Below are 21,233 nucleotides of genomic sequence, written 5' to 3'. Positions count from 1 at the left end.
ATTGCTTCGAAAATGTATTCAGTTTTTCTAAGCGTTCGTAACACCACACTCGCTGGCGACACCTGCTGTTCAATATAGTGTAAAAGCAGATCTGTCCAAACATTTTACACTTCATTTTACAAAGTAATAGCAAGATTTTTATTAAAATATGTTTAAAAAATGATTTAACTTAAGAAATAATTAAAAGTGTATTATGTGTGATTTTTAGTTTTATTTAGGGCAAACAAATCATTAAAACTATCTCCCCTTTTAATTATGCACATTTCTGTCATTAAATCTGTCTATAAACAAAAAGTAAACAAAATGGTAGTGTTATTAGTCAGAAGGATGCATGATCAAACTGACCCGAGTTCACCTAACCATATTAGACACTGGTCATTTGTGACCAAGTCCGCCTAAGCGGTGAACCATCGGATTTCCGCAACGTTTCCAAACGGTTATTACGCAATGAAGCCTCTTTTGCTAAAATCACGTGACTTGGCCAGTTTGAAACACGCTCCGCACCAATGATTCGAAAACAAACGCTACGTAAAAGTCTCGAGGCCTCACGAAGAAGTGCTGCGAAAGCGACCAACACTTCTGAACACCTCCCGAGAAACTAAACCTTAATGAAAGACTTTCTAGCATTGACAAAAGTGAGGCAGCTCTGCTGTGAGCAGAGCATCCAAAAATACAACAAACTCACAATGGTTCCCCTCCACGGAAATCTTTAGTAAAAGGCGAAAGATTTATGCGCAGTTGAAAGAAAACTTGAGTTCTGCCCAACAAACCTCGACCCAGTGTGCTCCCCTTGCCACACCATAATGTTCAAAAAGGGTAATTTCTGGATCAGGATCCACCCAGACCTTTCCACCTGGGAGGAGCAAAAGAAGTAGAAATGCCATCCTGCGCAAAATAAAGACACAGGCTACTAACATGTCACAGTGAGATCTTTTGCTGAGAGGTTTTGGGGAATGAAACTCTGCACATTACACAGAGGATGCACCGGCACAGGTTACCTACAATCTACATCCCATTAGGTTCTCAAATCTCAAAAAATATAATAATAAAAGCCACCCCAAAAATAACAGAAGAGGAATTTTCTTCCAGGACTGGGGAATCGTCATTAATTTCCATAGCCTCTAGAAAAAAAGGAAAGATAGGGCCCCAACAGAAGAACAATGTCTAAGACCTTCAGCTTAAGAGGTAATTTTCACTTCAAAAATTCTTCTTGGGTTTATGATAGCCGGTGTTAGGACAGGGTGTAGTTTAGGGTTCATTTATTTCAGATAAATAGTAAAAAAGCAAGGGGAGGGATTGGGTTAAGGTTCACAACGGGATAGGGTTGTCCTTTTAAAGGAGCTATCTAGGGGGGTTTACTGATTTTGGGGAAAGGATGGTAGTTGGCTGGGGCAGTGGAAGGGAATGCTTTTTTAAAAAAGAAGGTAAAGAAACTGTTTAAAATATAAACAAACACACAAAATAAACAAAAAACAAGGGGAATAAACAGGAAGGCTGTCCTCACAAATGGGGAGTATGTGTGTGTTATAAGCTGCGGTATGGATCGGCGATTCGGCTCGACGACTCCGCTCGTGCGCCAGGTCCTCGTTAGTATAGTGGACAGTATCTCCGCCTGTCACGCGGAAGACCGGGGTTCGATTCCCCGACGGGGAGATCTCCTTTTCGTTTGACTTCTCAAACAGCTTGGACGCGCCACCTTTGCGCATCAAAATCGGCTGAAGAAGTGCGCTGCGTTGCTCTCGTTCTCACGATGGCGTCGAGCAAAAAGCAATGCGTTGGCCGGGAATCGAACCCGGGTCAACTGCTTGGAAGGCAGCTATGCTCACCACTATACCACCAACGCACGCATGCGGGTGTTGCTCCACAGGACTTGTGGATGTTCTGAACAACTGTTGTTTCAGTGCTGCGCTGAATTGATCACGGATTCAGTCGATTCCCTTACATGCCTCCTGCTTGTGTCTGTAAATTGATAACCACAGAATACCAAGAGTTTTCTTTCGAAGGGCAGGTTGGCCGGCGTGACGCCCGTGCGAGTGCGAAGTCCTCGTTAGTATAGTGGACAGTATCTCCGCCTGTCACGCGGAAGACCGGGGTTCGATTCCCCGACGGGGAGGTTTACTTTGTCTCTGGACTGCCGACTGAAATGCACGAGCTGAACAGTGCTGCCCCTTTGCCGTTTTCGCACCTCTTGCCGTCCCTATGATGGAGTTACCCGGCACCTTTGTTTAAAGCCACTGAACACTAGTGATGGGAGAAAGCAAGCTTTTAGAAGCTTCGAATCAATTGAACCAATTGCTTCGAAAATGTATTCAGTTTTTCTAAGCGTTCGTAACACCACACTCGCTGGCGACACCTGCTGTTCAATATAGTGTAAAAGCAGATCTGTCCAAACATTTTACACTTCATTTTACAAAGTAATAGCAAGATTTTTATTAAAATATGTTTAAAAAATGATTTAACTTAAGAAATAATTAAAAGTGTATTATGTGTGATTTTTAGTTTTATTTAGGGCAAACAAATCATTAAAACTATCTCCCCTTTTAATTATGCACATTTCTGTCATTAAATCTGTCTATAAACAAAAAGTAAACAAAATGGTAGTGTTATTAGTCAGAAGGATGCATGATCAAACTGACCCGAGTTCACCTAACCATATTAGACACTGGTCATTTGTGACCAAGTCCGCCTAAGCGGTGAACCATCGGATTTCCGCAACGTTTCCAAACGGTTATTACGCAATGAAGCCTCTTTTGCTAAAATCACGTGACTTGGCCAGTTTGAAACACGCTCCGCACCAATGATTCGAAAACAAACGCTACGTAAAAGTCTTGAGGCCTCACGAAGAAGTGCTGCGAAAGCGACCAACACTTCTGAACACCTCGCGAGAAACTAAACCTTAATGAAAGACTTTCTAGCATTGACAAAAGTGAGGCAGCTCTGCTGTGAGCAGAGCATCCAAAAATACAACAAACTCACAATGGTTCCCCTCCACGGAAATCTTTAGTAAAAGGCGAAAGATTTATGCGCAGTTGAAAGAAAACTTGAGTTCTGCCCAACAAACGTCGACCCAGTGTGCTCCCCTTGCCACACCATAATGTTCAAAAAGGGTAATTTCTGGATCAGGATCCACCCAGACCTTTCCACCTGGGAGGAGCAAAAGAAGTAGAAATGCCATCCTGCGCAAAATAAAGACACAGGCTACTAACATGTCACAGTGAGATCTTTTGCTGAGAGGTTTTGGGGAATGAAACTCTGCACATTACACAGAGGATGCACCGGCACAGGTTACCTACAATCTACATCCCATTAGGTTCTCAAATCTCAAAAAATATAATAATAAAAGCCACCCCAAAAATAACAGAAGAGGAATTTTCTTCCAGGACTGGGGAATCGTCATTAATTTCCATAGCCTCTAGAAAAAAAGGAAAGATAGGGCCCCAACAGAAGAACAATGTCTAAGACCTTCAGCTTAAGAGGTAATTTTCACTTCAAAAATTCTTCTTGGGTTTATGATAGCCGGTGTTAGGACAGGGTGTAGTTTAGGGTTCATTTATTTCAGATAAATAGTAAAAAAGCAAGGGGAGGGATTGGGTTAAGGTTCACAACGGGATAGGGTTGTCCTTTTAAAGGAGCTATCTAGGGGGGTTTACTGATTTTGGGGAAAGGATGGTAGTTGGCTGGGGCAGTGGAAGGGAATGCTTTTTTAAAAAAGAAGGTAAAGAAACTGTTTAAAATATAAACAAACACACAAAATAAACAAAAAACAAGGGGAATAAACAGGAAGGCTGTCCTCACAAATGGGGAGTATGTGTGTGTTATAAGCTGCGGTATGGATCGGCGATTCGGCTCGACGACTCCGCTCGTGCGCCAGGTCCTCGTTAGTATAGTGGACAGTATCTCCGCCTGTCACGCGGAAGACCGGGGTTCGATTCCCCGACGGGGAGATCTCCTTTTCGTTTGACTTCTCAAACAGCTTGGACGCGCCACCTTTGCGCATCAAAATCGGCTGAAGAAGTGCGCTGCGTTGCTCTCGTTCTCACGATGGCGTCGAGCAAAAAGCAATGCGTTGGCCGGGAATCGAACCCGGGTCAACTGCTTGGAAGGCAGCTATGCTCACCACTATACCACCAACGCACGCATGCGGGTGTTGCTCCACAGGACTTGTGGATGTTCTGAACAACTGTTGTTTCAGTGCTGCGCTGAATTGATCACGGATTCAGTTGATTCCCTTACATGCCTCCTGCTTGTGTCTGTAAATTGATAACCACAGAATACCAAGAGTTTTCTTTCGAAGGGCAGGTTGGCCGGCGTGACGCCCGTGCGAGTGCGAAGTCCTCGTTAGTATAGTGGACAGTATCTCCGCCTGTCACGCGGAAGACCGGGGTTCGATTCCCCGACGGGGAGGTTTACTTTGTCTCTGGACTGCCGACTGAAATGCACGAGCTGAACAGTGCTGCCCCTTTGCCGTTTTCGCACCTCTTGCCGTCCCTATGATGGAGTTACCCGGCACCTTTGTTTAAAGCCACTGAACACTAGTGATGGGAGAAAGCAAGCTTTTAGAAGCTTCGAATCAATTGAACCAATTGCTTCGAAAATGTATTCAGTTTTTCTAAGCGTTCGTAACACCACACTCGCTGGCGACACCTGCTGTTCAATATAGTGTAAAAGCAGATCTGTCCAAACATTTTACACTTCATTTTACAAAGTAATAGCAAGATTTTTATTAAAATATGTTTAAAAAATGATTTAACTTAAGAAATAATTAAAAGTGTATTATGTGTGATTTTTAGTTTTATTTAGGGCAAACAAATCATTAAAACTATCTCCCCTTTTAATTATGCACATTTCTGTCATTAAATCTGTCTATAAACAAAAAGTAAACAAAATGGTAGTGTTATTAGTCAGAAGGATGCATGATCAAACTGACCCGAGTTCACCTAACCATATTAGACACTGGTCATTTGTGACCAAGTCCGCCTAAGCGGTGAACCATCGGATTTCCGCAACGTTTCCAAACGGTTATTACGCAATGAAGCCTCTTTTGCTAAAATCACGTGACTTGGCCAGTTTGAAACACGCTCTGCACCAATGATTCGAAAACAAACGCTACGTAAAAGTCTTGAGGCCTCACGAAGAAGTGCTGCGAAAGCGACCAACACTTCTGAACACCTCGCGAGAAACTAAACCTTAATGAAAGACTTTCTAGCATTGACAAAAGTGAGGCAGCTCTGCTGTGAGCAGAGCATCCAAAAATACAACAAACTCACAATGGTTCCCCTCCACGGAAATCTTTAGTAAAAGGCGAAAGATTTATGCGCAGTTGAAAGAAAACTTGAGTTCTACCCAACAAACCTCGACCCAGTGTGCTCCCCTTGCCACACCATAATGTTCAAAAAGGGTAATTTCTGGATCAGGATCCACCCAGACCTTTCCACCTGGGAGGAGCAAAAGAAGTAGAAATGCCATCCTGCGCAAAATAAAGACACAGGCTACTAACATGTCACAGTGAGATCTTTTGCTGAGAGGTTTTGGGGAATGAAACTCTTTACATTACACAGAGGATGCACCGGCACAGGTTACCTACAATCTACATCCCATTAGGTTCTCAAATCTCAAAAAATATAATAATAAAAGCCACCCCAAAAATAACAGAAGAGGAATTTTCTTCCAGGACTGGGGAATCGTCATTAATTTCCATAGCCTCTAGAAAAAAAGGAAAGATAGGGCCCCAACAGAAGAACAATGTCTAAGACCTTCAGCTTAAGAGGTAATTTTCACTTCAAAAATTCTTCTTGGGTTTATGATAGCCGGTGTTAGGACAGGGTGTAGTTTAGGGTTCATTTATTTCAGATAAATAGTAAAAAAGCAAGGGGAGGGATTGGGTTAAGGTTCACAACGGGATAGGGTTGTCCTTTTAAAGGAGCTATCTAGGGGGGTTTACTGATTTTGGGGAAAGGATGGTAGTTGGCTGGGGCAGTGGAAGGGAATGCTTTTTTAAAAAAGAAGGTAAAGAAACTGTTTAAAATATAAACAAACACACAAAATAAACAAAAAACAAGGGGAATAAACAGGAAGGCTGTCCTCACAAATGGGGAGTATGTGTGTGTTATAAGCTGCGGTATGGATCGGCGATTCGGCTCGACGACTCCGCTCGTGCGCCAGGTCCTCGTTAGTATAGTGGACAGTATCTCCGCCTGTCACGCGGAAGACCGGGGTTCGATTCCCCGACGGGGAGATCTCCTTTTCGTTTGACTTCTCAAACAGCTTGGACGCGCCACCTTTGCGCATCAAAATCGGCTGAAGAAGTGCGCTGCGTTGCTCTCGTTCTCACGATGGCGTCGAGCAAAAAGCAATGCGTTGGCCGGGAATCGAACCCGGGTCAACTGCTTGGAAGGCAGCTATGCTCACCACTATACCACCAACGCACGCATGCGGGTGTTGCTCCACAGGACTTGTGGATGTTCTGAACAACTGTTGTTTCAGTGCTGCGCTGAATTGATCACGGATTCAGTCGATTCCCTTACATGCCTCCTGCTTGTGTCTGTAAATTGATAACCACAGAATACCAAGAGTTTTCTTTCGAAGGGCAGGTTGGCCGGCGTGACGCCCGTGCGAGTGCGAAGTCCTCGTTAGTATAGTGGACAGTATCTCCGCCTGTCACGCGGAAGACCGGGGTTCGATTCCCCGACGGGGAGGTTTACTTTGTCTCTGGACTGCCGACTGAAATGCACGAGCTGAACAGTGCTGCCCCTTTGCCGTTTTCGCACCTCTTGCCGTCCCTATGATGGAGTTACCCGGCACCTTTGTTTAAAGCCACTGAACACTAGTGATGGGAGAAAGCAAGCTTTTAGAAGCTTCGAATCAATTGAACCAATTGCTTCGAAAATGTATTCAGTTTTTCTAAGCGTTCGTAACACCACACTCGCTGGCGACACCTGCTGTTCAATATAGTGTAAAAGCAGATCTGTCCAAACATTTTACACTTCATTTTACAAAGTAATAGCAAGATTTTTATTAAAATATGTTTAAAAAATGATTTAACTTAAGAAATAATTAAAAGTGTATTATGTGTGATTTTTAGTTTTATTTAGGGCAAACAAATCATTAAAACTATCTCCCCTTTTAATTATGCACATTTCTGTCATTAAATCTGTCTATAAACAAAAAGTAAACAAAATGATAGTGTTATTAGTCAGAAGGATGCATGATCAAACTGACCCGAGTTCACCTAACCATATTAGACACTGGTCATTTGTGACCAAGTCCGCCTAAGCGGTGAACCATCGGATTTCCGCAACGTTTCCAAACGGTTATTACGCAATGAAGCCTCTTTTGCTAAAATCACGTGACTTGGCCAGTTTGAAACACGCTCCGCACCAATGATTCGAAAACAAACGCTACGTAAAAGTCTCGAGGCCTCACGAAGAAGTGCTGCGAAAGCGACCAACACTTCTGAACACCTCGCGAGAAACTAAACCTTAATGAAAGACTTTCTAGCATTGACAAAAGTGAGGCAGCTCTGCTGTGAGCAGAGCATCCAAAAATACAACAAACTCACAATGGTTCCCCTCCACGGAAATCTTTAGTAAAAGGCGAAAGTTTTATGCGCAGTTGAAGGAAAACTTGCGTTATGCCCAACAAACCTCGACCCAGTGTGCTCCCCTTGCCACACCATAATGTTCAAAAAGGGTAATTTCTGGATCAGGATCCACCCAGACCTTTCCACCTGGGAGGAGCAAAAGAAGTAGAAATGCCATCCTGCGCAAAATAAAGACACAGGCTACTAACATGTCACAGTGAGATCTTTTGCTGAGAGGTTTTGGGGAATGAAACTCTGCACATTACACAGAGGATGCACCGGCACAGGTTACCTACAATCTACATCCCATTAGGTTCTCAAATCTCAAAAAATATAATAATAAAAGCCACCCCAAAAATAACAGAAGAGGAATTTTCTTCCAGGACTGGGGAATCGTCATTAATTTCCATAGCCTCTAGAAAAAAAGGAAAGATAGGGCCCCAACAGAAGAACAATGTCTAAGACCTTCAGCTTAAGAGGTAATTTTCACTTCAAAAATTATTCTTGGGTTTATGATAGCCGGTGTTAGGACAGGGTGTAGTTTAGGGTTCATTTATTTCAGATAAATAGTAAAAAAGCAAGGGGAGGGATTGGGTTAAGGTTCACAACGGGATAGGGTTGTCCTTTTAAAGGAGCTATCTAGGGGGGTTTACTGATTTTGGGGAAAGGATGGTAGTTGGCTGGGGCAGTGGAAGGGAATGCTTTTTTAAAAAAGAAGGTAAAGAAACTGTTTAAAATATAAACAAACACACAAAATAAACAAAAAACAAGGGGAATAAACAGGAAGGCTGTCCTCACAAATGGGGAGTATGTGTGTGTTATAAGCTGCGGTATGGATCGGCGATTCGGCTCGACGACTCCGCTCGTGCGCCAGGTCCTCGTTAGTATAGTGGACAGTATCTCCGCCTGTCACGCGGAAGACCGGGGTTCGATTCCCCGACGGGGAGATCTCCTTTTCGTTTGACTTCTCAAACAGCTTGGACGCGCCACCTTTGCGCATCAAAATCGGCTGAAGAAGTGCGCTGCGTTGCTCTCGTTCTCACGATGGCGTCGAGCAAAAAGCAATGCGTTGGCCGGGAATCGAACCCGGGTCAACTGCTTGGAAGGCAGCTATGCTCACCACTATACCACCAACGCACGCATGCGGGTGTTGCTCCACAGGACTTGTGGATGTTCTGAACAACTGTTGTTTCAGTGCTGCGCTGAATTGATCACGGATTCAGTCGATTCCCTTACATGCCTCCTGCTTGTGTCTGTAAAGTGATAACCACAGAATACCAAGAGTTTTCTTTCGAAGGGCAGGTTGGCCGGCGTGACGCCCGTGCGAGTGTGAAGTCCTCGTTAGTATAGTGGACAGTATCTCCGCCTGTCACGCGGAAGACCGGGGTTCGATTCCCCGACGGGGAGGTTTACTTTGTCTCTGGACTGCCGACTGAAATGCACGAGCTGAACAGTGCTGCCCCTTTGCCGTTTTCGCACCTCTTGCCGTCCCTATGATGGAGTTACCCGGCACCTTTGTTTAAAGCCACTGAACACTAGTGATGGGAGAAAGCAAGCTTTTAGAAGCTTCGAATCAATTGAACCAATTGCTTCGAAAATGTATTCAGTTTTTCTAAGCGTTCGTAACACCACACTCGCTGGCGACACCTGCTGTTCAATATAGTGTAAAAGCAGATCTGTCCAAACATTTTACACTTCATTTTACAAAGTAATAGCAAGATTTTTATTAAAATATGTTTAAAAAATGATTTAACTTAAGAAATAATTAAAAGTGTATTATGTGTGATTTTTAGTTTTATTTAGGGCAAACAAATCATTAAAACTATCTCCCCTTTTAATTATGCACATTTCTGTCATTAAATCTGTCTATAAACAAAAAGTAAACAAAATGATAGTGTTATTAGTCAGAAGGATGCATGATCAAACTGACCCGAGTTCACCTAACCATATTAGACACTGGTCATTTGTGACCAAGTCCGCCTAAGCGGTGAACCATCGGATTTCCGCAACGTTTCCAAACGGTTATTACGCAATGAAGCCTCTTTTGCTAAAATCACGTGACTTGGCCAGTTTGAAACACGCTCCGCACCAATGATTCGAAAACAAACGCTACGTAAAAGTCTCGAGGCCTCACGAAGAAGTGCTGCGAAAGCGACCAACACTTCTGAACACCTCGCGAGAAACTAAACCTTAATGAAAGACTTTCTAGCATTGACAAAAGTGAGGCAGCTCTGCTGTGAGCAGAGCATCCAAAAATACAACAAACTCACAATGGTTCCCCTCCACGGAAATCTTTAGTAAAAGGCGAAAGTTTTATGCGCAGTTGAAGGAAAACTTGCGTTATGCCCAACAAACCTCGACCCAGTGTGCTCCCCTTGCCACACCATAATGTTCAAAAAGGGTAATTTCTGGATCAGGATCCACCCAGACCTTTCCACCTGGGAGGAGCAAAAGAAGTAGAAATGCCATCCTGCGCAAAATAAAGACACAGGCTACTAACATGTCACAGTGAGATCTTTTGCTGAGAGGTTTTGGGGAATGAAACTCTGCACATTACACAGAGGATGCACCGGCACAGGTTACCTACAATCTACATCCCATTAGGTTCTCAAATCTCAAAAAATATAATAATAAAAGCCACCCCAAAAATAACAGAAGAGGAATTTTCTTCCAGGACTGGGGAATCGTCATTAATTTCCATAGCCTCTAGAAAAAAAGGAAAGATAGGGCCCCAACAGAAGAACAATTTCTAAGACCTTCAGCTTAAGAGGTAATTTTCACTTCAAAAATTCTTCTTGGGTTTATGATAGCCGGTGTTAGGACAGGGTGTAGTTTAGGGTTCATTTATTTCAGATAAATAGTAAAAAAGCAAGGGGAGGGATTGGGTTAAGGTTCACAACGGGATAGGGTTGTCCTTTTAAAGGAGCTATCTAGGGGGGTTTACTGATTTTGGGGAAAGGATGGTAGTTGGCTGGGGCAGTGGAAGGGAATGCTTTTTTAAAAAAGAAGGTAAAGAAACTGTTTAAAATATAAACAAACACACAAAATAAACAAAAAACAAGGGGAATAAACAGGAAGGCTGTCCTCACAAATGGGGAGTATGTGTGTGTTATAAGCTGCGGTATGGATCGGCGATTCGGCTCGACGACTCCGCTCGTGCGCCAGGTCCTCGTTAGTATAGTGGACAGTATCTCCGCCTGTCACGCGGAAGACCGGGGTTCGATTCCCCGACGGGGAGATCTCCTTTTCGTTTGACTTCTCAAACAGCTTGGACGCGCCACCTTTGCGCATCAAAATCGGCTGAAGAAGTGCGCTGCGTTGCTCTCGTTCTCACGATGGCGTCGAGCAAAAAGCAATGCGTTGGCCGGGAATCGAACCCGGGTCAACTGCTTGGAAGGCAGCTATGCTCACCACTATACCACCAACGCACGCATGCGGGTGTTGCTCCACAGGACTTGTGGATGTTCTGAACAACTGTTGTTTCAGTGCTGCGCTGAATTGATCACGGATTCAGTCGATTCCCTTACATGCCTCCTGCTTGTGTCTGTAAAGTGATAACCACAGAATACCAAGAGTTTTCTTTCGAAGGGCAGGTTGGCCGGCGTGACGCCCGTGCGAGTGTGAAGTCCTCGTTAGTATAGTGGACAGTATCTCCGCCTGTCACGCGGAAGACCGGGGTTCGTTTCCCCGACTGGGAGGTTTACTTTGTCTCTGGACTGCCGACTGAAATGCACGAGCTGAACAGTGCTGCCCCTTTGCCGTTTTCGCACCTCTTGCCGTCCCTATGATGGAGTTACCCGGCACCTTTGTTTAAAGCCACTGAACACTAGTGATGGGAGAAAGCAAGCTTTTAGAAGCTTCGAATCAATTGAACCAATTGCTTCGAAAATGTATTCAGTTTTTCTAAGCGTTCGTAACACCACACTCGCTGGCGACACCTGCTGTTCAATATAGTGTAAAAGCAGATCTGTCCAAACATTTTACACTTCATTTTACAAAGTAATAGCAAGATTTTTATTAAAATATGTTTAAAAAATGATTTAACTGAAGAAATAATTAAAAGTGTATTATGTGTGATTTTTAGTTTTATTTAGGGCAAACAAATCATTAAAACTATCTCCCCTTTTATTTATGCACATTTCTGTCATTAAATCTGTCTATAAACAAAAAGTAAACAAAATGGTAGTGTTATTAGTCAGAAGGATGCATGATCAAACTGACCCGAGTTCACCTAACCATATTAGACACTGGTCATTTGTGACCAAGTCCGCCTAAGCGGTGAACCATCGGATTTCCGCAACGTTTCCAAACGGTTATTACGCAATGAAGCCTCTTTTGCTAAAATCACGTGACTTGGCCAGTTTGAAACACGCTCCGCACCAATGATTCGAAAACAAACGCTACGTAAAAGTCTCGAGGCCTCACGAAGAAGTGCTGCGAAAGCGACCAACACTTCTGAACACCTCGCGAGAAACTAAACCTTAATGAAAGACTTTCTAGCATTGACAAAAGTGAGGCAGCTCTGCTGTGAGCAGAGCATCCAAAAATACAACAAACTCACAATGGTTCCCCTCCACGGAAATCTTTAGTAAAAGGCGAAAGATTTATGCGTAGTTGAAGGAAAACTCGAGTTATGCCCAACAAACCTCGACCCAGTGTGCTCCCCTTGCCACACCATAATGTTCAAAAAGGGTAATTTCTGGATCAGGATCCACCCAGACCTTTCCACCTGGGAGGAGCAAAAGAAGTAGAAATGCCATCCTGCGCAAAATAAAGACACAGGCTACTAACATGTCACAGTGAGATCTTTTGCTGAGAGGTTTTGGGGAATGAAACTCTGCACATTACACAGAGGATGCACCGGCACAGGTTACCTACAATCTACATCCCATTAGGTTCTCAAATCTCAAAAAATATAATAATAAAAGCCACCCCAAAAATAACAGAAGAGGAATTTTCTTCCAGGACTGGGGAATCGTCATTAATTTCCATAGCCTCTAGAAAAAAAGGAAAGATAGGGCCCCAACAGAAGAACAATGTCTAAGACCTTCAGCTTAAGAGGTAATTTTCACTTCAAAAATTATTCTTGGGTTTATGATAGCCGGTGTTAGGACAGGGTGTAGTTTAGGGTTCATTTATTTCAGATAAATAGTAAAAAAGCAAGGGGAGGGATTGGGTTAAGGTTCACAACGGGATAGGGTTGTCCTTTTAAAGGAGCTATCTAGGGGGGTTTACTGATTTTGGGGAAAGGATGGTAGTTGGCTGGGGCAGTGGAAGGGAATGCTTTTTTAAAAAAGAAGGTAAAGAAACTGTTTAAAATATAAACAAACACACAAAATAAACAAAAAACAAGGGGAATAAACAGGAAGGCTGTCCTCACAAATGGGGAGTATGTGTGTGTTATAAGCTGCGGTATGGATCGGCGATTCGGCTCGACGACTCCGCTCGTGCGCCAGGTCCTCGTTAGTATAGTGGACAGTATCTCCGCCTGTCACGCGGAAGACCGGGGTTCGATTCCCCGACGGGGAGATCTCCTTTTCGTTTGACTTCTCAAACAGCTTGGACGCGCCACCTTTGCGCATCAAAATCGGCTGAAGAAGTGCGCTGCGTTGCTCTCGTTCTCACGATGGCGTCGAGCAAAAAGCAATGCGTTGGCCGGGAATCGAACCCGGGTCAACTGCTTGGAAGGCAGCTATGCTCACCACTATACCACCAACGCACGCATGCGGGTGTTGCTCCACAGGACTTGTGGATGTTCTGAACAACTGTTGTTTCAGTGCTGCGCTGAATTGATCACGGATTCAGTCGATTCCCTTACATGCCTCCTGCTTGTGTCTGTAAATTGATAACCACAGAATACCAAGAGTTTTCTTTCGAAGGGCAGGTTGGCCGGCGTGACGCCCGTGCGAGTGCGAAGTCCTCGTTAGTATAGTGGACAGTATCTCCGCCTGTCACGCGGAAGACCGGGGTTCGATTCCCCGACGGGGAGGTTTACTTTGTCTCTGGACTGCCGACTGAAATGCACGAGCTGAACAGTGCTGCCCCTTTGCCGTTTTCGCACCTCTTGCCGTCCCTATGATGGAGTTACCCGGCACCTTTGTTTAAAGCCACTGAACACTAGTGATGGGAGAAAGCAAGCTTTTAGAAGCTTCGAATCAATTGAACCAATTGCTTCGAAAATGTATTCAGTTTTTCTAAGCGTTCGTAACACCACACTCGCTGGCGACACCTGCTGTTCAATATAGTGTAAAAGCAGATCTGTCCAAACATTTTACACTTCATTTTACAAAGTAATAGCAAGATTTTTATTAAAATATGTTTAAAAAATGATTTAACTTAAGAAATAATTAAAAGTGTATTATGTGTGATTTTTAGTTTTATTTAGGGCAAACAAATCATTAAAACTATCTCCCCTTTTAATTATGCACATTTCTGTCATTAAATCTGTCTATAAACAAAAAGTAAACAAAATGGTAGTGTTATTAGTCAGAAGGATGCATGATCAAACTGACCCGAGTTCACCTAACCATATTAGACACTGGTCATTTGTGACCAAGTCCGCCTAAGCGGTGAACCATCGGATTTCCGCAACGTTTCCAAACGGTTATTACGCAATGAAGCCTCTTTTGCTAAAATCACGTGACTTGGCCAGTTTGAAACACGCTCCGCACCAATGATTCGAAAACAAACGCTACGTAAAAGTCTTGAGGCCTCACGAAGAAGTGCTGCGAAAGCGACCAACACTTCTGAACACCTCGCGAGAAACTAAACCTTAATGAAAGACTTTCTAGCATTGACAAAAGTGAGGCAGCTCTGCTGTGAGCAGAGCATCCAAAAATACAACAAACTCACAATGGTTCCCCTCCACGGAAATCTTTAGTAAAAGGCGAAAGATTTATGCGTAGTTGAAGGAAAACTCGAGTTATGCCCAACAAACCTCGACCCAGTGTGCTCCCCTTGCCACACCATAATGTTCAAAAAGGGTAATTTCTGGATCAGGATCCACCCAGACCTTTCCACCTGGGAGGAGCAAAAGAAGTAGAAATGCCATCCTGCGCAAAATAAAGACACAGGCTACTAACATGTCACAGTGAGATCTTTTGCTGAGAGGTTTTGGGGAATGAAACTCTGCACATTACACAGAGGATGCACCGGCACAGGTTACCTACAATCTACATCCCATTAGGTTCTCAAATCTCAAAAAATATAATAATAAAAGCCACCCCAAAAATAACAGAAGAGGAATTTTCTTCCAGGACTGGGGAATCGTCATTAATTTCCATAGCCTCTAGAAAAAAAGGAAAGATAGGGCCCCAACAGAAGAACAATGTCTAAGACCTTCAGCTTAAGAGGTAATTTTCACTTCAAAAATTATTCTTGGGTTTATGATAGCCGGTGTTAGGACAGGGTGTAGTTTAGGGTTCATTTATTTCAGATAAATAGTAAAAAAGCAAGGGGAGGGATTGGGTTAAGGTTCACAACGGGATAGGGTTGTCCTTTTAAAGGAGCTATCTAGGGGGGTTTACTGATTTTGGGGAAAGAATGGTAGTTGGCTGGGGCAGTGGAAGGGAATGCTTTTTTAAAAAAGAAGGTAAAGAAACTGTTTAAAATATAAACAAACACACAAAATAAACAAAAAACAAGGGGAATAAACAGGAAGGCTGTCCTCACAAATGGGGAGTATGTGTGTGTTATAAGCTGCGGTATGGATCGGCGATTCGGCTCGACGACTCCGCTCGTGCGCCAGGTCCTCGTTAGTATAGTGGACAGTATCTCCGCCTGTCACGCGGAAGACCGGGGTTCGATTCCCCGACGGGGAGATCTCCTTTTCGTTTGACTTCTCAAACAGCTTGGACGCGCCACCTTTGCGCATCAAAATCGGCTGAAGAAGTGCGCTGCGTTGCTCTCGTTCTCACGATGGCGTCGAGCAAAAAGCAATGCGTTGGCCGGGAATCGAACCCGGGTCAACTGCTTGGAAGGCAGCTATGCTCACCACTATACCACCAACGCACGCATGCGGGTGTTGCTCCACAGGACTTGTGGATGTTCTGAACAACTGTTGTTTCAGTGCTGCGCTGAATTGATCACGGATTCAGTCGATTCCCTTACATGCCTCCTGCTTGTGTCTGTAAATTGATAACCACAGAATACCAAGAGTTTTCTTTCGAAGGGCAGGTTGGCCGGCGTGACGCCCGTGCGAGTGCGAAGTCCTCGTTAGTATAGTGGACAGTATCTCCGCCTGTCACGCGGAAGACCGGGGTTCGATTCCCCGACGGGGAGGTTTACTTTGTCTCTGGACTGCCGACTGAAATGCACGAGCTGAACAGTGCTGCCCCTTTGCCGTTTTCGCACCTCTTGCCGTCCCTATGATGGAGTTACCCGGCACCTTTGTTTAAAGCCACTGAACACTAGTGATGGGAGAAAGCAAGCTTTTAGAAGCTTCGAATCAATTGAACCAATTGCTTCGAAAATGTATTCAGTTTTTCTAAGCGTTCGTAACACCACACTCGCTGGCGACACCTGCTGTTCAATATAGTGTAAAAGCAGATCTGTCCAAACATTTTACACTTCATTTTACAAAGTAATAGCAAGATTTTTATTAAAATATGTTTAAAAAATGATTTAACTTAAGAAATAATTAAAAGTGTATTATGTGTGATTTTTAGTTTTATTTAGGGCAAACAAATCATTAAAACTATCTCCCCTTTTAATTATGCACATTTCTGTCATTAAATCTGTCTATAAACAAAAAGTAAACAAAATGGTAGTGTTATTAGTCAGAAGGATGCATGATCAAACTGACCCGAGTTCACCTAACCATATTAGACACTGGTCATTTGTGACCAAGTCCGCCTAAGCGGTGAACCATCGGATTTCCGCAACGTTTCCAAACGGTTATTACGCAATGAAGCCTCTTTTGCTAAAATCACGTGACTTGGCCAGTTTGAAACACGCTCCGCACCAATGATTCGAAAACAAACGCTACGTAAAAGTCTTGAGGCCTCACGAAGAAGTGCTGCGAAAGCGACCAACACTTCTGAACACCTCGCGAGAAACTAAACCTTAATGAAAGACTTTCTAGCATTGACAAAAGTGAGGCAGCTCTGCTGTGAGCAGAGCATCCAAAAATACAACAAACTCACAATGGTTCCCCTCCACGGAAATCTTTAGTAAAAGGCGAAAGATTTATGCGTAGTTGAAGGAAAACTTGCGTTATGCCCAACAAACCTCGACCCAGTGTGCTCCCCTTGCCACACCATAATGTTCAAAAAGGGTAATTTCTGGATCAGGATCCACCCAGACCTTTCCACCTGGCAGGAGCAAAAGAAGTAGAAATGCCATCCTGCGCAAAATAAAGACACAGGCTACTAACATGTCACAGTGAGATCTTTTGCTGAGAGGTTTTGGGGAATGAAACTCTGCACATTACACAGAGGATGCACCGGCACAGGTTACCTACAATCTACATCCCATTAGGTTCTCAAATCTCAAAAAATATAATAATAAAAGCCACCCCAAAAATAACAGAAGAGGAATTTTCTTCCAGGACTGGGGAATCGTCATTAATTTCCATAGCCTCTAGAAAAAAAGGAAAGATAGGGCCCCAACAGAAGAACAATGTCTAAGACCTTCAGCTTAAGAGGTAATTTTCACTTCAAAAATTCTTCTTGGGTTTATGATAGCCGGTGTTAGGACAGGGTGTAGTTTAGGGTTCATTTATTTCAGATAAATAGTAAAAAAGCAAGGGGAGGGATTGGGTTAAGGTTCACAACGGGATAGGGTTGTCCTTTTAAAGGAGCTATCTAGGGGGGTTTACTGATTTTGGGGAAAGGATGGTAGTTGGCTGGGGCAGTGGAAGGGAATGCTTTTTTAAAAAAGAAGGTAAAGAAACTGTTTAAAATATAAACAAACACACAAAATAAACAAAAAACAAGGGGAATAAACAGGAAGGCTGTCCTCACAAATGGGGAGTATGTGTGTGTTATAAGCTGCGGTATGGATCGGCGATTCGGCTCGACGACTCCGCTCGTGCGCCAGGTCCTCGTTAGTATAGTGGACAGTATCTCCGCCTGTCACGCGGAAGACCGGGGTTCGATTCCCCGACGGGGAGATCTCCTTTTCGTTTGACTTCTCAAACAGCTTGGACGCGCCACCTTTGCGCATCAAAATCGGCTGAAGAAGTGCGCTGCGTTGCTCTCGTTCTCACGATGGCGTCGAGCAAAAAGCAATGCGTTGGCCGGGAATCGAACCCGGGTCAACTGCTTGGAAGGCAGCTATGCTCACCACTATACCACCAACGCACGCATGCGGGTGTTGCTCCACAGGACTTGTGGATGTTCTGAACAACTGTTGTTTCAGTGCTGCGCTGAATTGATCACGGATTCAGTCGATTCCCTTACATGCCTCCTGCTTGTGTCTGTAAATTGATAACCACAGAATACCAAGAGTTTTCTTTCGAAGGGCAGGTTGGCCGGCGTGACGCCCGTGCGAGTGCGAAGTCCTCGTTAGTATAGTGGACAGTATCTCCGCCTGTCACGCGGAAGACCGGGGTTCGATTCCCCGACGGGGAGGTTTACTTTGTCTCTGGACTGCCGACTGAAATGCACGAGCTGAACAGTGCTGCCCCTTTGCCGTTTTCGCACCTCTTGCCGTCCCTATGATGGAGTTACCCGGCACCTTTGTTTAAAGCCACTGAACACTAGTGATGGGAGAAAGCAAGCTTTTAGAAGCTTCGAATCAATTGAACCAATTGCTTCGAAAATGTATTCAGTTTTTCTAAGCGTTCGTAACACCACACTCGCTGGCGACACCTGCTGTTCAATATAGTGTAAAAGCAGATCTGTCCAAACATTTTACACTTCATTTTACAAAGTAATAGCAAGATTTTTATTAAAATATGTTTAAAAAATGATTTAACTTAAGAAATAATTAAAAGTGTATTATGTGTGATTTTTAGTTTTATTTAGGGCAAACAAATCATTAAAACTATCTCCCCTTTTAATTATGCACATTTCTGTCATTAAATCTGTCTATAAACAAAAAGTAAACAAAATGGTAGTGTTATTAGTCAGAAGGATGCATGATCAAACTGACCCGAGTTCACCTAACCATATTAGACACTGGTCATTTGTGACCAAGTCCGCCTAAGCGGTGAACCATCAGATTTCCGCAACGTTTCCAAACGGTTATTACGCAATGAAGCCTCTTTTGCTAAAATCACGTGACTTGGCCAGTTTGAAACACGCTCCGCACCAATGATTCGAAAACAAACGCTACGTAAAAGTCTCGAGGCCTCACGAAGAAGTGCTGCGAAAGCGACCAACACTTCTGAACACCTCGCGAGAAACTAAACCTTAATGAAAGACTTTCTAGCATTGACAAAAGTGAGGCAGCTCTGCTGTGAGCAGAGCATCCAAAAATACAACAAACTCACAATGGTTCCCCTCCACGGAAATCTTTAGTAAAAGGCGAAAGATTTATGCGTAGTTGAAGGAAAACTTGAGTTATGCCCAACAAACCTCGACCCAGTGTGCTCCCCTTGCCACACCATAATGTTCAAAAAGGGTAATTTCTGGATCAGGATCCACCCAGACCTTTCCACCTGGGAGGAGCAAAAGAAGTAGAAATGCCATCCTGCGCAAAATAAAGACACAGGCTACTAACATGTCACAGTGAGATCTTTTGCTGAGAGGTTTTGGGGAATGAAACTCTGCACATTACACAGAGGATGCACCGGCACAGGTTACCTACAATCTACATCCCATTAGGTTCTCAAATCTCAAAAAATATAATAATAAAAGCCACCCCAAAAATAACAGAAGAGGAATTTTCTTCCAGGACTGGGGAATCGTCATTAATTTCCATAGCCTCTAGAAAAAAAGGAAAGATAGGGCCCCAACAGAAGAACAATGTCTAAGACCTTCAGCTTAAGAGGTAATTTTCACTTCAAAAATTCTTCTTGGGTTTATGATAGCCGGTGTTAGGACAGGGTGTAGTTTAGGGTTCATTTATTTCAGATAAATAGTAAAAAAGCAAGGGGAGGGATTGGGTTAAGGTTCACAACGGGATAGGGTTGTCCTTTTAAAGGAGCTATCTAGGGGTGTTTACTGATTTTGGGGAAAGGATGGTAGTTGGCTGGGGCAGTGGAAGGGAATGCTTTTTTAAAAAAGAAGGTAAAGAAACTGTTTAAAATATAAACAAACACACAAAATAAACAAAAAACAAGGGGAATAAACAGGAAGGCTGTCCTCACAAATGGGGAGTATGTGTGTGTTATAAGCTGCGGTATGGATCGGCGATTCGGCTCGACGACTCCGCTCGTGCGCCAGGTCCTCGTTAGTATAGTGGACAGTATCTCCGCCTGTCACGCGGAAGACCGGGGTTCGATTCCCCGACGGGGAGATCTCCTTTTCGTTTGACTTCTCAAACAGCTTGGACGCGCCACCTTTGCGCATCAAAATCGGCTGAAGAAGTGCGCTGCGTTGCTCTCGTTCTCACGATGGCGTCGAGCAAAAAGCAATGCGTTGGCCGGGAATCGAACCCGGGTCAACTGCTTGGAAGGCAGCTATGCTCACCACTATACCACCAACGCACGCATGCGGGTGTTGCTCCACAGGACTTGTGGATGTTCTGAACAACTGTTGTTTCAGTGCTGCGCTGAATTGATCACGGATTCAGTCGATTCCCTTACATGCCTCCTGCTTGTGTCTGTAAATTGATAACCACAGAATACCAAGAGTTTTCTTTCGAAGGGCAGGTTGGCCGGCGTGACGCCCGTGCGAGTGCGAAGTCCTCGTTAGTATAGTGGACAGTATCTCCGCCTGTCACGCGGAAGACCGGGGTTCGATTCCCCGACGGGGAGGTTTACTTTGTCTCTGGACTGCCGACTGAAATGCACGAGCTGAACAGTGCTGCCCCTTTGCCGTTTTCGCACCTCTTGCCGTCCCTATGATGGAGTTACCCGGCACCTTTGTTTAAAGCCACTGAACACTAGTGATGGGAGAAAGCAAGCTTTTAGAAGCTTCGAATCAATTGAACCAATTGCTTCGAAAATGTATTCAGTTTTTCTAAGCGTTCGTAACACCACACTCGCTGGCGACACCTGCTGTTCAATATAGTGTAAAAGCAGATCTGTCCAAACATTTTACACTTCATTTTACAAAGTAATAGCAAGATTTTTATTAAAATATGTTTAAAAAATGATTTAACTTAAGAAATAATTAAAAGTGTATTATGTGTGATTTTTAGTTTTATTTAGGGCAAACAAATCATTAAAACTATCTCCCCTTTTAATTATGCACATTTCTGTCATTAAATCTGTCTATAAACAAAAAGTAAACAAAATGGTAGTGTTATTAGTCAGAAGGATGCATGATCAAACTGACCCGAGTTCACCTAACCATATTAGACACTGGTCATTTGTGACCAAGTCCGCCTAAGCGGTGAACCATCGGATTTCCGCAACGTTTCCAAACGGTTATTACGCAATGAAGCCTCTTTTGCTAAAATCACGTGACTTGGCCAGTTTGAAACACGCTCCGCACCAATGATTCGAAAACAAACGCTACGTAAAAGTCTTGAGGCCTCACGAAGAAGTGCTGCGAAAGCGACCAACACTTCTGAACACCTCGCGAGAAACTAAACCTTAATGAAA

General features: G+C 43.8%; 35 non-coding genes across 35 annotated transcripts; 17 read left to right on the top strand and 18 right to left on the bottom strand.

Annotated features, from left to right (window-relative positions):
- Positions 1-642: 642 nt before the first annotated feature.
- On the bottom strand, positions 643-758 carry LOC135771944 (U5 spliceosomal RNA). The gene has a single exon (XR_010543147.1). It is a non-coding gene; the product is annotated as a U5 spliceosomal RNA (small nuclear RNA).
- An 823-nt stretch (positions 759-1,581) lies between these two features.
- Positions 1,582-1,653, top strand: trnad-guc (transfer RNA aspartic acid (anticodon GUC)). The gene has a single exon. It is a non-coding gene; the product is annotated as a tRNA-Asp (tRNA).
- Positions 1,654-1,771: 118 nt separating this feature from the next.
- trnag-ucc (transfer RNA glycine (anticodon UCC)) lies at positions 1,772-1,843 on the bottom strand. The gene has a single exon. It is a non-coding gene; the product is annotated as a tRNA-Gly (tRNA).
- Positions 1,844-2,041: 198 nt separating this feature from the next.
- Positions 2,042-2,113, top strand: trnad-guc (transfer RNA aspartic acid (anticodon GUC)). Its single transcript has one exon. It is a non-coding gene; the product is annotated as a tRNA-Asp (tRNA).
- Positions 2,114-2,933: 820 nt separating this feature from the next.
- On the bottom strand, positions 2,934-3,049 carry LOC135771943 (U5 spliceosomal RNA). The gene has a single exon (XR_010543146.1). It is a non-coding gene; the product is annotated as a U5 spliceosomal RNA (small nuclear RNA).
- Positions 3,050-3,872: 823 nt separating this feature from the next.
- Positions 3,873-3,944, top strand: trnad-guc (transfer RNA aspartic acid (anticodon GUC)). The gene has a single exon. It is a non-coding gene; the product is annotated as a tRNA-Asp (tRNA).
- Positions 3,945-4,062: 118 nt separating this feature from the next.
- trnag-ucc (transfer RNA glycine (anticodon UCC)) lies at positions 4,063-4,134 on the bottom strand. Its single transcript has one exon. It is a non-coding gene; the product is annotated as a tRNA-Gly (tRNA).
- A 198-nt stretch (positions 4,135-4,332) lies between these two features.
- On the top strand, positions 4,333-4,404 carry trnad-guc (transfer RNA aspartic acid (anticodon GUC)). The gene has a single exon. It is a non-coding gene; the product is annotated as a tRNA-Asp (tRNA).
- An 820-nt stretch (positions 4,405-5,224) lies between these two features.
- Positions 5,225-5,340, bottom strand: LOC135771942 (U5 spliceosomal RNA). Its single transcript, XR_010543145.1, has one exon. It is a non-coding gene; the product is annotated as a U5 spliceosomal RNA (small nuclear RNA).
- Positions 5,341-6,163: 823 nt separating this feature from the next.
- trnad-guc (transfer RNA aspartic acid (anticodon GUC)) lies at positions 6,164-6,235 on the top strand. Its single transcript has one exon. It is a non-coding gene; the product is annotated as a tRNA-Asp (tRNA).
- A 118-nt stretch (positions 6,236-6,353) lies between these two features.
- On the bottom strand, positions 6,354-6,425 carry trnag-ucc (transfer RNA glycine (anticodon UCC)). Its single transcript has one exon. It is a non-coding gene; the product is annotated as a tRNA-Gly (tRNA).
- Positions 6,426-6,623: 198 nt separating this feature from the next.
- Positions 6,624-6,695, top strand: trnad-guc (transfer RNA aspartic acid (anticodon GUC)). Its single transcript has one exon. It is a non-coding gene; the product is annotated as a tRNA-Asp (tRNA).
- An 820-nt stretch (positions 6,696-7,515) lies between these two features.
- Positions 7,516-7,631, bottom strand: LOC135771979 (U5 spliceosomal RNA). Its single transcript, XR_010543180.1, has one exon. It is a non-coding gene; the product is annotated as a U5 spliceosomal RNA (small nuclear RNA).
- Positions 7,632-8,454: 823 nt separating this feature from the next.
- Positions 8,455-8,526, top strand: trnad-guc (transfer RNA aspartic acid (anticodon GUC)). The gene has a single exon. It is a non-coding gene; the product is annotated as a tRNA-Asp (tRNA).
- A 118-nt stretch (positions 8,527-8,644) lies between these two features.
- On the bottom strand, positions 8,645-8,716 carry trnag-ucc (transfer RNA glycine (anticodon UCC)). The gene has a single exon. It is a non-coding gene; the product is annotated as a tRNA-Gly (tRNA).
- A 198-nt stretch (positions 8,717-8,914) lies between these two features.
- On the top strand, positions 8,915-8,986 carry trnad-guc (transfer RNA aspartic acid (anticodon GUC)). Its single transcript has one exon. It is a non-coding gene; the product is annotated as a tRNA-Asp (tRNA).
- Positions 8,987-9,806: 820 nt separating this feature from the next.
- Positions 9,807-9,922, bottom strand: LOC135771978 (U5 spliceosomal RNA). Its single transcript, XR_010543179.1, has one exon. It is a non-coding gene; the product is annotated as a U5 spliceosomal RNA (small nuclear RNA).
- An 823-nt stretch (positions 9,923-10,745) lies between these two features.
- On the top strand, positions 10,746-10,817 carry trnad-guc (transfer RNA aspartic acid (anticodon GUC)). Its single transcript has one exon. It is a non-coding gene; the product is annotated as a tRNA-Asp (tRNA).
- A 118-nt stretch (positions 10,818-10,935) lies between these two features.
- trnag-ucc (transfer RNA glycine (anticodon UCC)) lies at positions 10,936-11,007 on the bottom strand. The gene has a single exon. It is a non-coding gene; the product is annotated as a tRNA-Gly (tRNA).
- Positions 11,008-12,097: 1,090 nt separating this feature from the next.
- LOC135772016 (U5 spliceosomal RNA) lies at positions 12,098-12,213 on the bottom strand. The gene has a single exon (XR_010543213.1). It is a non-coding gene; the product is annotated as a U5 spliceosomal RNA (small nuclear RNA).
- Positions 12,214-13,036: 823 nt separating this feature from the next.
- trnad-guc (transfer RNA aspartic acid (anticodon GUC)) lies at positions 13,037-13,108 on the top strand. Its single transcript has one exon. It is a non-coding gene; the product is annotated as a tRNA-Asp (tRNA).
- A 118-nt stretch (positions 13,109-13,226) lies between these two features.
- trnag-ucc (transfer RNA glycine (anticodon UCC)) lies at positions 13,227-13,298 on the bottom strand. Its single transcript has one exon. It is a non-coding gene; the product is annotated as a tRNA-Gly (tRNA).
- Positions 13,299-13,496: 198 nt separating this feature from the next.
- trnad-guc (transfer RNA aspartic acid (anticodon GUC)) lies at positions 13,497-13,568 on the top strand. The gene has a single exon. It is a non-coding gene; the product is annotated as a tRNA-Asp (tRNA).
- An 820-nt stretch (positions 13,569-14,388) lies between these two features.
- On the bottom strand, positions 14,389-14,504 carry LOC135772015 (U5 spliceosomal RNA). The gene has a single exon (XR_010543212.1). It is a non-coding gene; the product is annotated as a U5 spliceosomal RNA (small nuclear RNA).
- An 823-nt stretch (positions 14,505-15,327) lies between these two features.
- trnad-guc (transfer RNA aspartic acid (anticodon GUC)) lies at positions 15,328-15,399 on the top strand. Its single transcript has one exon. It is a non-coding gene; the product is annotated as a tRNA-Asp (tRNA).
- A 118-nt stretch (positions 15,400-15,517) lies between these two features.
- Positions 15,518-15,589, bottom strand: trnag-ucc (transfer RNA glycine (anticodon UCC)). The gene has a single exon. It is a non-coding gene; the product is annotated as a tRNA-Gly (tRNA).
- A 198-nt stretch (positions 15,590-15,787) lies between these two features.
- On the top strand, positions 15,788-15,859 carry trnad-guc (transfer RNA aspartic acid (anticodon GUC)). The gene has a single exon. It is a non-coding gene; the product is annotated as a tRNA-Asp (tRNA).
- Positions 15,860-16,679: 820 nt separating this feature from the next.
- Positions 16,680-16,795, bottom strand: LOC135771956 (U5 spliceosomal RNA). Its single transcript, XR_010543158.1, has one exon. It is a non-coding gene; the product is annotated as a U5 spliceosomal RNA (small nuclear RNA).
- Positions 16,796-17,618: 823 nt separating this feature from the next.
- On the top strand, positions 17,619-17,690 carry trnad-guc (transfer RNA aspartic acid (anticodon GUC)). Its single transcript has one exon. It is a non-coding gene; the product is annotated as a tRNA-Asp (tRNA).
- A 118-nt stretch (positions 17,691-17,808) lies between these two features.
- trnag-ucc (transfer RNA glycine (anticodon UCC)) lies at positions 17,809-17,880 on the bottom strand. The gene has a single exon. It is a non-coding gene; the product is annotated as a tRNA-Gly (tRNA).
- Positions 17,881-18,078: 198 nt separating this feature from the next.
- trnad-guc (transfer RNA aspartic acid (anticodon GUC)) lies at positions 18,079-18,150 on the top strand. Its single transcript has one exon. It is a non-coding gene; the product is annotated as a tRNA-Asp (tRNA).
- An 820-nt stretch (positions 18,151-18,970) lies between these two features.
- On the bottom strand, positions 18,971-19,086 carry LOC135772005 (U5 spliceosomal RNA). The gene has a single exon (XR_010543204.1). It is a non-coding gene; the product is annotated as a U5 spliceosomal RNA (small nuclear RNA).
- An 823-nt stretch (positions 19,087-19,909) lies between these two features.
- trnad-guc (transfer RNA aspartic acid (anticodon GUC)) lies at positions 19,910-19,981 on the top strand. Its single transcript has one exon. It is a non-coding gene; the product is annotated as a tRNA-Asp (tRNA).
- Positions 19,982-20,099: 118 nt separating this feature from the next.
- Positions 20,100-20,171, bottom strand: trnag-ucc (transfer RNA glycine (anticodon UCC)). The gene has a single exon. It is a non-coding gene; the product is annotated as a tRNA-Gly (tRNA).
- A 198-nt stretch (positions 20,172-20,369) lies between these two features.
- trnad-guc (transfer RNA aspartic acid (anticodon GUC)) lies at positions 20,370-20,441 on the top strand. Its single transcript has one exon. It is a non-coding gene; the product is annotated as a tRNA-Asp (tRNA).
- The last annotated feature ends 792 nt before the right edge of the window (positions 20,442-21,233 follow it).

The sequence above is a fragment of the Paramisgurnus dabryanus genome, chromosome 8 (genome assembly GCF_030506205.2).
Source record: "Paramisgurnus dabryanus chromosome 8, PD_genome_1.1, whole genome shotgun sequence".
Classification (NCBI taxonomy): domain Eukaryota; kingdom Metazoa; phylum Chordata; class Actinopteri; order Cypriniformes; family Cobitidae; genus Paramisgurnus; species Paramisgurnus dabryanus.
Note: the sequence above shows the minus strand (reverse complement) of the source record. Positions and strands in the feature narration are given on the sequence as shown.